At 40.4% G+C, this 17,066-nt stretch overlaps 1 protein-coding gene and 1 non-coding gene across 2 annotated transcripts in view; both read left to right on the forward strand.

Moving 5' to 3' along the window:
• Positions 1 to 17,066, forward strand: part of TRIM44 (tripartite motif containing 44) — a 123,587-nt gene that overhangs the window by 79,897 nt on the left and 26,624 nt on the right. The gene's annotated exons all lie outside the window — the stretch shown is intronic.
• LOC118629170 lies at positions 14,358 to 14,493 on the forward strand. The gene has a single exon (XR_004959412.1). It is a non-coding gene; the product is annotated as a small nucleolar RNA SNORA29 (small nucleolar RNA).

Raw genomic sequence — 17,066 nt, forward strand, 5'->3', positions numbered from 1 at the left:
CCACAAGTATGATGGTATAATAAAGGCTTTGAGTAGCACTGTGATGTCAGGCCTTCAATAGAACCTCTCTGTCCCTCAGTTTTCTCATCAGCCTTCTAGAGATAATAGCACTCACTCTGCCTGTATCAAGGATTAAATGAGATAACACATGTGAATGATAGTATGTAAGAAATGCAAATAAGAAATGTAAATGATGTCCTATACATTCAGAAGTATAAAGCACTAAACAAATGAAATAGGATTGGACGATGTAAAGTCACAAGTCTTTTTATAATGGTATTTACAACCTGAGGTTCATATATAAGTCACTTAAATATTTATGAGAAATAAAGGAAACAAGAAAATTGACCTTGATTCGGTATCTTTACTTTTTACAGGTTGCACACAGACATCTCATTTCTTTATTCTAACAAACCTGAGAGGTGGTTTTTTGTTTTTTGGGTTTTTTTTATCCTCACCCGAGGACATTTTTCCATTTTTTGTTCAGGTAGAGTGGGAGGGAGAGAGAGGAACAGAGAGAGAGAGAGAAACATCGATGTGAAAGGAACACATCGAGTGGCTGCCAGCCGCACAACCGACCAGGTCCGGGGACAAACTGCAACCGAGGTACGTGCCCTTAACAGGAACCGAACCCGGGTCTCTCTGGACCGCAGGCCGACGCTCTAACCGCTGAGCCAAACCGGCCAGGGCCTGAGAGGTGGTTTTGCTCTCCCTGTATTACATTGATGAGGAAATTGAAGGAGAGTACAGTCGTCCCTCATTTATCACGGTTAATCAGTACCAGACTCTAGCAGTTGCACCTGGCGTTGAAGGATTCCTGGGGTGCTCAAATACATAGGCCTACAGTCCATACGTACAGTAATTTTAATTTTAATTGTACTACAGCGGTGTATAATTGACTCAGACAACCAAGCGTGCACTGAATCATTTTCACTGTCTCGATCAACTTTTTAATGAATATATTTGAACAAACCGCGATTGAATGAAGCCGTGAAAGTCGAAGCACGAAGTGGCGAGGGACGCCTGTAGGTGACTTATTCAAGGTTGCCCAGCTAGAACTAGAAGTGGCAAGAGTCAGGACTTAAAGCACATCCTTATTCTACATCCAGTGCCTTTGCTCTCATAGCTGCTTTTGTTCAAAACATAACTCTTGTCTTCTCCTCCCCCTCCAACATGCTTCTTCCCCATGACTTCTCCTTCTCAGTAAATGGCATCATTGCATCCAGGCCAGTAACCTAGGAGTCATACTCAGTGTTGCCACTCTCACTCATCCTGACCCCCTCCACCGCGGCGTGCAACCTCCTCCACCCCTGCCTGCGTGTCATTGTTCACCCAGACACTAGAGGGATCTTTCAGGATACAAAGGAGATCATTTATTTCTTCCATTTAGAATGCTTTAGTGTATGATATATCATGTCTGGAATTTGCTTCAGAATAACCTGGACAGAAGAGGGCCTATAAAGTCATACGAGATGCTGCTCCCACCTGCCTCTCCATCGTCACGCCTGCCACTCATCCCATTATTCACTTCAGCCACGTTGCATTCTTACTCTCCACACAGGCACGGCATGTTCCTTCTTCTAAGGCCTTTGTGCTTGTGTCCCTTTCTGCCTGAACACTCCTTCTCCAGATCTCCGCGTGGCTCTCTCACTTTATCCGTCCTCTGCCGAAATATTACCTCTTGAGACCTTCATTCCTTACTCTGCTTCGGTTATCTGCACACTCTTGTCACTACATAAAGATGTGTAATGTATTTAACTTACTTTCTTACTTCCCCACTAGAAAATAAGTGCTCATCATGAGTGCAAAAGCTCCGTCTTTTCTACTACTGTATTTTTAATGCCTGGAACATTATAGGCAAAATTTTTTGAATAAATAAATAGTATGCAAACTTAATTTTCTTTCCTTTTTTTTTTAATCTTCACCCGGGGATATTTTTCCATTTATCTTCAGATAGAGTGGAAGGAGAGAGAGAGAGAGAGAGAGAGAGAGAGAGAGAAACATCAATGTGAGAGAGAGACACCAATTGGCTGCCCCCTGCATGACCCTGACCAGGGCTGGGGACCGAACCAAAACTGAGGCACATGCCCTTGACCAGAATCAAACCTGAGACTCCTTGGTCCTTGGGTTGATGCTCCAACCTCTGAGCCAAACCAGCCAGGGCACAACCTTCATTTTCTAAGTTGTGGAGAGAACCCTGGTTTGGAATAGGAAAATCTTAGATTCACTTGATCACTTTCTCAATCTGTTACCTGGTACAGGTAATTTACCTTCACTATTATTTGGGAGTCTGCTTTTGTTATCCATGAAATGGGGTAACAGGGTGATAGAATTCAGGGAGGTGGGTGGGGATTAAATGAACAAATGCTTACGAGTCCTTTGAAAATAGTAAGTTGTTACAGACGTGGAGGAGAAAGCCTGTCTGTGTCGTTCAGAGCCTGATCCCCTCAAGAGCAACACTGGTAGGGAATTACACAAATCCATTTCTTCATTGTTTCTCTGCACATCAAAGCTTAGCAGATTCTACTCTGGCAATGTTAGAATCGTAAGCTTAGCCCTTTCACCCATCCTCAATTCCTGGCCAAAAGAACAACTTGTCCAAGCCATATAATTCCCAAATGACTTTGAAATAATGCTTGTGCATCATAATTTTGCTAAGAACCAAGTAATAGTAAAGCATCTAGGCAGTTCACTTAGGGCTGCCTTCATGATAGCAAAGCCTTTTCCTGATCATTCTCAGTCTGGTTTCTCAGAGCATGCCAAATAGTGTTTAAGTAAATGAATAACACTGTCATCACAAAATCAGATCTAACTTTAATGCTATTTGGAATGAGAAAGCCTCATCCTGTGCAGTTGCTACACTGATTGAAAGGAACTGACCCTCCTGTCTTAAACATGGTATAACCTCAGGTGATCACGATTCCTTTCAAAGATTCATCTTCTTTGCTCTCTTCTGCCCTGGCCACTCAGCCTCTGTGGTGGTCTTAGTAGTTCCAACCTCCTTCTCCCCAAACCTCATCTAAGGAGCCGACTCTTTTACCCTCTGACCAATACAGGCTTTCGTCATTCTAAAACAGCTCTTTCTCAATAGAAACTGACAGGCAAAGCAGTGAAAATTCTAGTTGCTGTAAGTTGTGTTATCACTTGTAGCATGGATCCTTAATCTAATTGTTCACACAAAAGACAGACAGGGAGATGGTTTCTTTGTGAAGAGGAGGACTTGGAATATTCTCAGAGCCTAACCTGCTGCTTCCTCTACTCCCAGGTTGAGGGGAGGGAGGGACAGAGGGTGGTGGGCTGGACCTACTTCTGGAAACGACCTGCTGGCTGAGACGGATTGTAGTACCAAGAGAGGGGTTTCAGTAGAGGAAACCGTAGCTGTGAAATGCAAGGCTGAGAGAATCATGTCTTCCTGCCTCCACTTTAGGTCCTTTAGTTCTTTCTGAACTGAGTCAAATTACAGATGTTAGTTTTATGAAGATGATGAATGGCAAAGAAGAACTGATTTCCTGTTATAATAATCAGTAAAAGTATAATAGAATCCACCTACTGAATACCTACTAAGTTCCTAGTAAGTGCTAAGCACTTACACTTGAATATGGGCCCGGGCCTTGAGGCCTTGAACTAGTGGTATTCTTTCAGTTACATAAAAGAGAGGTATGCTAGTATTACCTTAGTTAAGGAGAAGTTATTGTAAGGATGCTCAGGTAAGTAAAGAGGACAGGGAACAATCTCAGCCTCCTTACAGATCTTGTGGAAACATCTCTCCCGATCTAGTGCACACTGATGACCAGTGTTCATGCTGCCTCGGCAGCAGCAACTTCTGTTGCTGTCCTTCTAGTGCTCTGCTGTTGTGGGGACTCAGCTGTCTGTCTGCTTTCTAATCTGCACAAGCCCTGCTTTTCTTTCATTCAAGGTCCAGCTTAGTTTTCTTCTTCCATGAATCCATTGATCCTCTAGGTTTTGCAGTTCAGTTTTGGACTTATTTATACATAATACATAATTAAGTATGTATATGCTATCTCACACCAACAGCCTGTGAGCTTCTCAATAGCAACATCTATATTTGATTTTTCTTTATCTCAGTAACATTTAGTAGTTCTGTTATACTGCTCCCTAACTATATACCTGAGCAATACTTTGCCATGTTCTAAACTTGGAAAATGACAGACTGGGATGCATGATCCCTTGGGTGTTCCTTAGATAATAATGATCATGGTCATAGTCGCTAACACTGACTGAGGACTAACTGTGCCAGGCACTGTTCTAAGAGTGTTATGTGTCATGATTTCTTTTAATCCTTACAGTACCTCATAGGTGTAGATGCTGTTCACCCCCATTTTCCAGATGAGGAAAAATTTTTTTAAAAAAGGGATAGATCAAATAACTAGCCCAAGGTCACACAGCAGGTACATGGTGAAGAGTCAGGGTTTGAATCAAAACCATCTGGCTGCAGAGCCTATGTTCTTAGCCACCTCTCTCTCTACTGCCTCCTTCAAATCACCATTTCAGGTTTGCATTGAAGTAAGTAATTAGATAAATAGATAAAATTTTAACTATTCATTCAGTGAATAAATACTAAATAAATAGAAGTTCTCTCATGCACAACTGCTCTAAAGAAGGGTTTAATCTAACTAGTCAAAGCTAGTTTCTTCACTGTTTTCATTAAAGCTACACATGTGCCCGGTCTGCTCTATTTGAGTGTTTCAGAGAGGCAGGGATTTTGGAGGGAGTACACTGTGCTCCTGGGCTGTGATAGAAGAGTCCTTGGAGAGATGTGGGCACTGCTCTTTCCCTGTCCTTGGCAGTGATGGGCTGCAGAAGTGTGTTCATGACAGTGGCTGCCCTTTCCGCTTCAGACTGTGTGCCTGTGCACAAGATTGGAGAACAGCAGCCTGTCTGAGCCAGAGGTAGGCCAGGCTGCTGTCTGGAAAAGTAAGGTGTGAACTGAAATGTGTTATTCTGAGATATTTATTCAGACTTTTTGCGTTGACTGCTACTTTTCCAACTGTAGCCTATTTCCTCTTTCTTCTTTTAAAACAATGTGTCTAGAAGGTGTTTCCTCTTCCTCCCTGCCTCTGAGTGATAGGGCTAACATCTGAGAAGGAAGAAGTAATCTCCTACTTCAAAGGTTATGTCTCCATCAGTCCCAAAAGTTGCTTAAAATTCTGTCTTTGCCTCTGGAGTTCTGAATCAAGATAAGGAGAGCTTAAGCCAGACTTCTGATTCTTGCCCTGAATCAACTATCATCAGTAAGGAAATGAGTCGTTGTTCCTGTTCCTTGACCAGGTGTTTAGGCTTGTGATAGAACGGAATATTTGCCTGCAAGCTACTTATAACCAAAGGGAAATGGCAGAGGCTAGTCAAGATTATAATATATGGAATAATCAGACAACAATAAAATAGTACATCATTAAAAACCAAATGTGTGTTTCAAACTCTAGCAGTTTTAAGAGTTCCCAGAATCAGTGTGATGACTGGTTAAAGAATACAGACTTTGGAGTCAGAGGTTCTGGGTCTGAATTCCAGCATCATCACCTAGCTGTATAAGCTTAGCCCTGCTATTTAAAGTCCCTAGGCTTTGGTTTTCTTGTTGGCAAAGTAAAGATAATAATAGTGTCCAAAATAAGATTACTGTGAGAATTAATGAGATCATTATTCATTCAGTAAAAATACGCGTGCTGTATTTGTGCAAGGTACTTAGTTCATGGGATACACAAATGTTCCCAAAATCTCAGTGGCAACAACAGCAAACCTTTATTTCTCTCGTATACTATATGTCCACTCTGGCTCAGTTTTAGGTCTTCTCCCTTCTTCTTCATTCTAAGACCAAGGCTAAAAAGCAGCCCCTAGGTGGGACATGCTGGCAAAAGGAAAAGCGCAATGACAAAACTATGCAGTCCACCCCAGTAGATGGGATCACCAGTGAGAGAGAGAGACATGATTTCAGATGGAGAAAAGAGTCCTGAAGACCCACAAGATTAGAATACCTTTGCAGGGGTTCAGATGAAAGATCTTGAAGTTCTGTATTTGGATAAGAGTAGCAGCAATGGGGAGAAAAGAATAGGTGGCGGAAACATGGGTTGAGGAAATGGAGAGGACTTAGTGAGTGGCTGCACTCGAGGAATAAGGGAGAAAGATGGAGCTAAGTCAAGAGCACTGGTTTCCTTGCCTAGCGGTGGTGCTGCCCAGTTATGTGAACTCAGACAAGTCATTGAACCCTCTGGGCTTGAGTTTGAGTATTTATACATGAGCAGCCTGAGTTTGATGTGGCTCCTGAGATTCTTTTCAGCTATGCCCCTCTATGGCTCTAAGACTCCACGATCTTTGTCTTGGAAGACCACAGACTACTGGGGGTGGTGCTACTGGGAGGGAAGATTGGTTTAGAAAGATGTTGCAATGACTCCCATTTTGCATTTGTCTCAGCCTTTGAGTTGTGTCTTTCCTCTTTTCATTTGCTCATAGTTACTTTCTCTTTGGCTTTGTTGTGACTCCAAAAAGGAGATGGAATTTATTTTTCAGCTCCAAAGTGTAATCCTTGGAAACACACAGGGCCTTGAGGTCATGGGACTAATGTAGCCTTGTGTACAATGTTTCTCTAGTATTTTTTGGTATCCTGGCGTCTTTATACTTTCTTCCAGCATAGTCCACGTTATGACATCACAGTGTCAGCCTGGGACTCTATTTGGGGGGAAACCTTATTTTTCACTCACCCTTACATGTTCATAGAATTACAGACTTCTGCCAACTCTTCCTCCTTCTCAAAGGCATGCTGCCTCTCTTTTACCCTGTGCTCATCCCCCTTGGGGAAGAGTAACTTGTCTGATTGGTGTGAGTTGGCGGTTATTTAACCTCTCTTCTCCATTGTGCAGGGTTAACGTGTTGATAATCTCTGCACTGAAAAGAGCACATGGCCATATCTTCTCTTACTTTCTTGAAGCACATGGTTTAGGCAGGATGGGCTGTCCTAGCTCTTCTGCTTTCCCATGCAATAAGCAAATTAGGAAGGAATTGCCTCTGTTGGTCCCAGATAAGTCTTTGTTCCAACTTCTCTATCTAAGTGAATAAATTAAGTCATTCTTCCCCTGGGATTCAGATAACTTTAATTCAGTAGGAGAGGTAACTGGAGGCACCTAATATAGCCCCAGACACCATTCTGTTTCAGTCAGCACTGTACTTTATTAATTGAGTTTCCATTAACAAAAGTAGTACCTTGATCGAAGTGTATCTCCTAAGTCACAGCGTTCCTTGTTTGAAATTGGAGAATACAGTGAATAAGTGACACCATGACCTTCAGCAGAGCACTTTCAACATCACATCACAATTGTTAATGGCTTCCCTTGCCCCTTCCTCAGCCTTGCCAGTACAAAAGTTAAACAGGAGACTACTTTTTGCCACGCATTATATAAAGTCGTTTGCAAAGCTGAGTTGCCATCAAACAGTGCTTGTCCCATAAACTCTGTTTCCAGGAAACTCAGTCCAGTTCCATATCCTGGCATTCTAACCATTTCAGGTAAAATGCTGGATTTGTACTTTTTTTAGATGGTCATTTCAGTTAAATAATCGCTTTGACTTCTCAGTATTAAATTTATCATGCAATATGAGCTCAACAAAGATGAGAGTTATACTTTGTAGTTTGAGGGTTTATAATCTTTCTATCCCCACCCCTATCCCATAGACCATGCAGTGTTTTGAAATACAACTTTTTAATTGACAGATATTTAAATTTTAACATGATGTTGGTACCTTTATTTTAAACTAAAATTACAGGCCTACACCATTGAAGTGGTTAAACTGATTTGTGTGCATACTTATAATCTCAGTTGATTTGTTACAGAAAATTTTTTAATTTATACTGTTTCCAGGACCTCTCCCATGAGACCAAGCTAATGGGTATTGATTTATTCTACCAGTATGTGTGCCAGACATTGTGCAAGGCACAACAGAGACAAAGAATGAACCGCGGGCCTTGCTCTCAAGGCACTTGTTCCCATTGAGAAATGAAACTCATGAGCAAGGTATTATAATATACCAGTATGAGAACCCACATAGAGAAATGTATTCTTTCCTATGGGAGGCGGAGTGAAATGTGACTAATTCTAGAAAATCAGGGGAGATTTCACAGATGTTGACCCATTCGAACCAGTGACCTGCACAGAGCTATGCAACAGTAAGTTGGTTGGTGGAGGGTGGAGAATGGACATCATAATAGTAAGAGTTGTTAGTTATAAGGGGATTTTGAACCATGGTTCACAAGGGGAAAGTTGTACTCTATCACCATTCAAGTCCTTTGACAGCATCTTTATTTTTTAAGAAACAAGCTTTGCCAACATTTATCCTAGTTCTCAAAAGAGCATGGAAGTAATACAAATAAACTTGGCATATTTTGAGGCTGCCATGATCCAGGGCTTTTTTTAGCTTTGAAGTTTCCTTTATTTATTCTCTTTCTGTGCAATCCAAAAGGAAAAAGATTTAGTTGTGTGTTTTTTTAAACCATGTTCTACTCTTTCAGTTGTTTTCTGTTATAAATGTGGCTCCTGTGTCTTATTCTATTAGAGACTCATTGTAAGGAACAGAAATCCACCCAGACTAGTTTAGATTATATAGAGGGTATGGAAAGAATATGGTACATTTCACAGTACTCAATCAAAGGAAGTATTTCTGTGCCTGATAGAGAGAGGAGTGGGAACTGGTTAGAATCAGAGCTTGCTCTCTCCATCTTCGTTCTTTGGTTTCTTTCTCCTTCCTGTTTCACTCTACCCTATGGAGCAGCCTCCTCTGTTTACTTCTGTCTTTCCTCTTCCCTTGCAGTTTCAGCTTGCTCTGGCACCCTCGCTTGATAGCAGTTTTCTGATGCAGGATTCAGTACTGCCTCATCACAGTCTCAAGAGAAGACCCAGCCAATTTCATGTCTGTAAATTAACTGCCCTTGATTTAGGCTATACCTCATCCAGTGAGCTACAGTAAAAAAAAGGGGGAGGGGGAAGTTGGCAGGGAGGAGTCTCCCTAAGATGGGGTAGGGGAGGGCAAGGCTCAAGGGTAAATTAGTAAAGATAGGCAAAATTGAATTATGTATTCCACTATACTGCCCTAGAAAAGCAAACTCTGGTATATAATCTAAGACAATAATTTAGTTTTTCTTGACACAGTTTTAATAATTAAACAACAGATCTCCCTAAAGTGTCCACATCTAGTGTCCATCCCAGAACAAGTTCCGTTTCTTACACACCTAGCATTTCACAGATAAACAGAATACTGGTTATTCAATTCGCATATGGCTCCTAATAGCACCCCTATTTCTTATTTGCTGTGTGTGACCTCTTATAGGCCAGGATACATGACAAAAATAATGAGTTTAGAATCATTGGAATTAGTTCCATCTCTTGCTAATTTGGTGGCCGTGGACTACTTTTTAGAACCTGTTTGTGGATGTACCAGCCTCCCTAGGTACTTTGTGAGGAGTACATGATAAAAGTGTGGGGGAAGATTTTGTGAATAGTAAAGCACTATGCAGATGAGTTCAGTTACTAACAAATTATGTAGAGGTGAAAACAAAGATACAGTTTTTTATTTGACATTTAGCACAAGGTACTAAGAAATAGACCCTCTGGCATCTGCTCCACAAAGGCAGGGCATGGCTTTAGGCAAGACTCATAAACACATCAAATTCCTGGTTCTTCAGCTCAAGTCTCATGCTGTCATTAAAGCACTTGGACTTCTTGAATGAAAGGTAATAGAGGCAGTGTGCATATTATCATGGCTCTTATGCATGAAAGAGGACCTTTTATTTTATTTATTTTTGTACTAGAGCTATTGTAGTCATTATAATATTATTAAATAATATTATTTAATAATATTATTAACTATGGGTTTGGTTTTTTTAATTAGTTGGTGATAGTGAGAGAAAACCATGGACCACAAATCATTCCCATTTTGCAAATGGGTAGAAGAAGCTAAATAATCTGTTGAAGGTCACTCAAATAGTAAATTGATGAGCTAGGATTCAACCCAGTTCTGTCTGACTCCAAATCCCACATTTTTCCCACTATGCCTCACTGCCACTAGATCATAGAGCCCACTTGTTTCGTCTAGTAATGTCTAATTGGGGATCTATGAAGATAGTAAAAAAAGTCTATAAACTATTTTTAGTATTTTAAAAATTATAATGGGAAATTTTACATTTAGGTTCAATAAAGGTAGTGTTATGTTAACTGCCCCCATAGTGACCTAACTTGTCAGTTGCTGATTATTTAATTCAGGCAAGAAAACTAATTAAATATTCAGAAATGCTGTTTGTTAGACAAAGGGTTTCAAATACTCAAATACTGAAGCCCACGGAGGGTATATGGGGATCCTGGGGGTGGGGGATTGTAAAATGATTGTGAAATATAGTCTAATTCAAACTGATGGGTCATCAGCTGATCTGGCCTAAGAATGTGCTTTGTTTGGCTCATAATGTGTTTCTTCAATTTGTGAATTACTGACCAGCCTTTAAAAATTAGATTTCACATCAAAAATCAGATTTTTAAAAATCTGTTGAAAATTCAGAAGTTCTGCCAGTGCTGGATCCACATTTACCCATGATACTGACCAGCTGGCCTGGTAGATGGGGCAAGCACTTTCAGTTTACCATCCTCCAACTGGCCGAAGTCATTCCTTTCACTCATTCACTTTACCTAACAGGCACCTATAAACATTTGCGCCGTTGAAGTCTGGGCTAGTTCAGTCTCATTGTTTCTCATTAAACCCATTCCCTGGCTATAACCACTCATATTTTGTACCCTGTACAATTTTTGTGTCTTGGTCTTCTTATGTTGTTATTTTAAGGTCTTTCATACAAACTTGTCTGTTTGGCTCTGCTTTATCTTTGAGAACAGCAACCACATTTCATCAATTCAACAAACACTACTGGCATTGTTTAGGGAGCTAGGAATGCAAAGAAGGGTAAGATGGAGCTCCCACCCTGAGGAGGTCATAGTCTAGGCATATTTCTTTTTAATTCATGAAAGCATCTAGCACCCTGATAAGTACCAAGTGCATGCTCAAGACCTACTAGCTAGTGTATAGTGATTAACAGAATGGGTTTGGTGTCTCAAAGCTCTGGGTTACTTAGAGTGCTGCCTCTCCATTTATTGCCCTCTTAGGCAATTTGTGTAAACGCTTCAACTTCAGTTTTCTTGTCTGTAAAATAGAATAATCATAGTACCTGTGGGGTAAAATAAGGATAAATAACCTGAGGCTCTTAAGAGGTTAGGCACAGTGTTTAACATGTAATAACTGCCAATATATGGTGACTCTTATTACTAGGACTAGACCTGCATGCAGTTGGCACTCACTTGATGCATGTTGAATGAACAATGAATAGGTAGAATGAGCTGAGTATAAGGAATTGTGTTCAAACAGGCAAATAGCTTTCAAGGATGATGGCATCAAAAGGGTCTCCAGCAGGCCTGGAGAACACAGGTTTTTGATGGCTTTGAATGCTCTAGTTTTGATGAGACTAGAAGAAGCACATGATGTGGCAGAATCAGCATCCAAAGTACTTTAAAATGGATTTACAAGTTTACCACTGTGGAAAAACCCCAAGTTGAATATAAGTTAGTATAAGATTGGGATGTGAAGAATAAATCTCTAATAGTCTTACAAGGTGGACTGTTGCTCAATGTCTTGAGAATGTACTCGGGACTTCAGGATTGGCCTGTGGGCTAGACTACCTGATACAGCATGTTGAGATTTCTCTGTGAAGAATCTTTGCAGTTGCTGAGGTGACTGCTAGAATAGGAAAGAGCATTTTCCCAGGGCTTCTAGACCACTTCCTCTTTTTATAGCCTTAAGGGACAGGCAGAGGGAAACTAATTTATTTACTTTTTGCCATCACTGTCTCATTTAATTGTTACACTGATCCTCTGAAACAATTTCCTATACAGATAACAAAACTGAAGCTCAGAGAGATTAAGGGGTATGTGTCAATTCTTGTATATCTTGAAAATGACAGGACTAGGATTCTGGTTCTTTTCATAACTTTGCATAGCCTCCCAAAACCAACCTCACCACCTCTGAGTTTTCATGGTGCCATCAACCCCATCTTTATTCCCACTCCCAAAAGGAAACTCAAAGGCCAGCAAAATGCTGAGTGAATACACACTGCCTGCTTTCTTTTTACTCATTTTCAGCAAATGTTTATTAAGCACCTACATTATGCCTGTCACAGTTCTTATTGTTGAGAATACAGGCTGAAAAAGAGAGATGAGATCCTTTCTCGGGAGGAATTTAATTCTAGTGGGAAGAGATTGAGGGGAACAAAAACACCCAGTAAACCACTAAATGAACAAAATAATTTCAGATAGCAGTGTTAGAAAGGAAATGAAACAGGGTGATTTGACAGGGACTGGGGAGAAGACGGTACTATAGATAAGGTGTTCAAAGAAGGGTTATGGAGGTCACTTTTGAACTGAAGCCTGACTGAACAAAGGAACCAGCCAAGCGAAAATGGGCACGGGGAACATTACAGGCATAGGGGACAGGGAGTTCAGACTTGAGGCTTGACACTGGCAACTGTCAAGGAAAACCACTTCACCTGTAGCCTTTTTTTTTTAATGTAATGCTCATAACAGTGGAGCATGTTTCTGATTTGTAATGTGAATGATAAAACTACATTATTTGACATTATTTTTATGGCCATGGGGCTAGTAATGTTACTACAAGAAAGCTGTGATCTATACAAGTCACGGAAACAAGCTGACTTTAGAAAGAGAGAAGACACAAGAGTTTACATCTGTTTCCTGATAGAGAACCCAGCCTTAGGAGCTACACGCTATATTCAGGGATGGTAAGTACCCAGATATGGCAGAGTGAGCAGGAAGTTCCCAGAAGAAGCCCCAGTCGCACAGACATTGCTCAGACACCTAGGAAGGGAGCCACTGCATGGCGTGAACATTTGTTATGGTGCCGAATGAGATTATTCCCAGGATGTCTTTGGTTATTACAAGGGGTCAATTCTGAAACAACAAAGAAGAAAGTAATTTGTGTAGATAAGTATAAACTAAATTCACAGTATAAAATAAGGAGTAGGAGTAGAGGAATGTCATGAACTCAAACAAAGGTCAAGTGGAATAACTTTTAAAACAATAAAAAATCACTGCCTAGACCTATGTTTCCCAACCTAGAGTTCCTGAAAGTAATAACAGTCATTATAAAGCTATTTGTGGTGTTTCAAAATTATGAATAGAGGCTACACAGGCTATATGTCATTTATTTCATGATCTTTCAGATCATTCTTTTGTAGGTTTATTCAGTTTTTCAACGAAAACTTAATGAGTTATCTACTGTGTGCCAGGTATATGCCAAGTGCTAGAAAATTTTTTAAATGGCTAAAATAAGGATCATTGTTGTTGAGACATTGTAACCAACTGGTAGGGCAAAGAGACAGGTAAATGAATAATTACAATGCAGGATAACATGTACTGATAGAAGGGTTTATGGAGTACTTTGAGACTGCCAAACGGTTGGGGAAATGCCAGTCCAGCTGGGGACAGGGTCTTGGAAAGCTTCCTAGAGGAGATATTACTAAATCTAAGTTTACAGGGCATATAATAAATTAGCCAGATGGGTCCAAGGGAATGATAATCTTGGCAGAGAAATGATTATATACTTATAGCGAGGGCTGTTAGTTCTCCAGAATACTTATGCATTGTATCAGAATTGTGGTCAGCTTTGAGTAAGAGAAAACTCTGGTATCAGTAGCTTAAGCAAATGAAGGTTTATTTGTTTCACATACTAAATTTGGCGGGAGGTGACTTGACTGCTGGCTTAGGTTCAGTGGCTAATATCAATACTGCCATGTGTCTTCTGAGACTCCATTAGCTTTTCCTTCTTACTGGTTGCCTTATGATTTAAAGGGCTGCAGCTTTGGGTATCATATACATTTTCAGGAATGAAGAAGAGGTCAGAAGAAAGGACACATCTCTGTTAATCAGAAAAGTAAACACATTGCCAATGAACAACTACCCCTCCCCCAAACCAGAAGACTTATCCTTCTGTGTTTTGGTCTTGAAGTGGGCTACATGCACCCCCAACTGCAATACAGGTTTGTATGCAAATATTTAACTCTTCTACCCTCTAGAGTAGAGCAAAGAGAGTGAGTTGGGAACGACCAAGTCAGCCAACCAGTAATATCTACTAAACACATTTTTTCCTCACTTCGTCCTCATAACACTCCCAAAGTAGTAAGAGCTGGTATTATTAGCTCTCTTTATAAAAGAAGAAACTGAGATTTGGAAATCTAGATGATGCCTAAAATCACTGAGTTGTACTTTTATTTAGTGATAACACAGAGAAAAACAAAAGCTAATGCCCAATTTCTAGTTTGACTGAAACATTTTCTCCTAATAATAGGTTTTAGTGGCTATGCTTATGGGATAGATTAAAATTGCCATGATCTGAAAATGATTTATTTGTTTCCTCCTCCTATATGAAATGGCTGAATAGAAAATTAATTAATTAATTAATTAATTAATTAAAGCTAATGTTCATTGTATGCTTATTACACATCAGACTCTCTGCCAAGCACTTTACATATGTCCTCTCATTTCCTCCTTGCACAGTCTGGCTAGGTAGGCTGTTCTGATTTTAGAGATGGCCAACATGGGTGTGAGAAGATACTGACATAACTTGCCCCGGATCACAAAGCTAGCCCATAGCAGAACCAGGATTCAAACCTGAGTTCTCTATAATGCCAGCCTAACGTTCCTCTTGCCTCTTTTCCCTTTAAACTGGCATAACTCTCTCCCTGTTGCTCCATCCAGTGAACGTGCCTTCTCGCTGACATTGGCTAGAGCCCTTAGAGCCACCCCGTGCACTGTTACTCCTTTTAATTTATTTGACACACTCCTGTTTCTTCATTATTGCTTTGTGGACACAGAATCCAGCAACATATTATTTCAAATATCCTGCCATTATGAATGCATTTCCTTTCTTTATCATAGCACTGACCATAACGAATACATTTTATATCTGTGCAGATGTCATTGGTATTTGCGATACTCCATTCTAATTTATGTTGGAAAATGAATACTTAAAGTATTGCCCAGGCTCCCATTACTCCAGAGGAAATGAGGGACAGCCTATGTGTGTGCATATGTTTTTGCATTTATGCAGCAAATAGAATGTTTTGGTCAGAATGAATTGTGTGCCTGAAGTGAGAGTCTGGTCCTTTCCTGGAAGGACACAGTGGAGGTAATTTGCTGTGCATATCAGCAAACTTGTACAAGCAGGTTTCTTTGTGAATGGACCTTTGGGCAGAGTCAATGGGTAGAGATTATAGTCAGATTTCATTAGCAAGGGAAAGCCTTGCTGATTGAGGGATCAGCTTTTAGGGTACCCCAAAATGATCTTGCCTTTATGTGCACAGCCAGCAAGGTTGCTGATGTGCTTGGTTCCAGTAATCACCCTGTCAGTCAGCCACACACTGGTGTAGCCTTTTTGAGGTTGAAGGTAAATAGTTAGACAGAGGCCCACTGGAGAGCAGAATGTGCTCAATTTGGGATTAGTGATGTGAACTGATATTTATGGCAAGAGTCTGTCTGTGAAGTAGAGAGATGATAAAGAGTCTGAAATGCCAGATGGTGGGAGAATGCAGATCCTTTGTGGAGAGGCTGGGGTACTCAGCTATCCAAGAAATGGCTTTCCCCGCGTTTGAAAAGATAAGTGGGGCCATAGTGCTCTAGACGTTTAGCCTATCTTCTACAGGGGATTCTTGGGGTGCTATCTTATTAGATATGTCTATACCAAACGTATCCTTCTCAAGGCTCGGGATCTCAGCAGTTAACGGTATCTGGAAAGTAACCTATAAGATCCATTACTATGAATCCTAATTCAAGGGCTCTGGAAATTAAAAAGAAGACAATGTGGTGGTTTATAGAATGTGAGAGTATCCTACTAAATTTCTCTAAAATTCTATATTTTTATGCCACATCTATTTCATCTAAATCTTTTAAATATGTAGGAGTTGCCCCTTAATAAAAGTTGGCTACAAAGATTAGGATTACTGACTCAGTAATTACAAGGCAAATTAAAGAAGTAATAGAGTTTGCAAACTGAATTAAGAATGGGTATGTCTTTGTGTACATATGAATGTGTACGTGCTCACACACATATGCAATGTACACATATATCAGTGAGCCTGGAAATGTTCAGTTTGTTTAATAAAAAAGAGCAAGACCCTTTCTAAAATGTGGCTTGGAAGAGAGCAAAATGTCTCTCTACAGCTCTAAATGATCTTCAATCTCAACAGCTTTTTTATTATTGAAAAATCTGTAATAAAAAAGGCTGTGGAATTTTAATTATCTGTTTTTTTCTGTTTCACAGGGAGTGTTTTCCCCTCTGAGTCTCAGTCTAGAGCCTTAATTTTGCATAATGCAGCACCTGACCCTCCTGTCAATTCTGAAAAACAGACTTGAAAGAACTAGCTTTCCAAATATACCTAGAAATATAAGCCAATAAGACCAGTGCATTGCTTCCTTCATGCCAAACCCTGCTAACTCTTGTCCTATACTGGAAAGTTTACTATTTTACAGGAAATTATGTAGAACCAAATTCACTGTTTGGGGGATTAGTTAAAATGCAAATGAATCTAGATCTGAGTTGAATCTCTGAGCCTCATATTCTCTATTATTGCAAATTCAAATGGCAATAATGCTTCCTGTATTTGCTAAAAGGAAATAGCAAGAGGCAAACACTTTTAGCCCTCTGCATACCTGGGCAGTCTGCCCCACTGCCCACCCCTTTCCCCAAGGCCAGTGATTGGAAGCACATTTTACTTTCTCCCTGGGGAGGGTTAGTCTTGCTTCAACATAAAAAGCCTTTCTGAAGAGGATGCAGAAGTGAGGATGGAGATAGAAGCTGTCTATTGCAACACAGATGATTTAGTTGCCATCTGAGCAGCTTTGTGTCAGAAGTGCAGGAGACTAAAACCTGAGAAGAACCTCTAGGTCTCTGTGCCCCTGTTAGGGTCAAAATGAGTAGCTGGGATGAGGACCCAGCATCAGCCTAATTCTCCTGTTTGCTTC

This window comes from Molossus molossus, unplaced genomic scaffold (assembly GCF_014108415.1).
Source record: "Molossus molossus isolate mMolMol1 unplaced genomic scaffold, mMolMol1.p scaffold_m16_p_13, whole genome shotgun sequence".
NCBI classification, from domain to species: domain Eukaryota; kingdom Metazoa; phylum Chordata; class Mammalia; order Chiroptera; family Molossidae; genus Molossus; species Molossus molossus.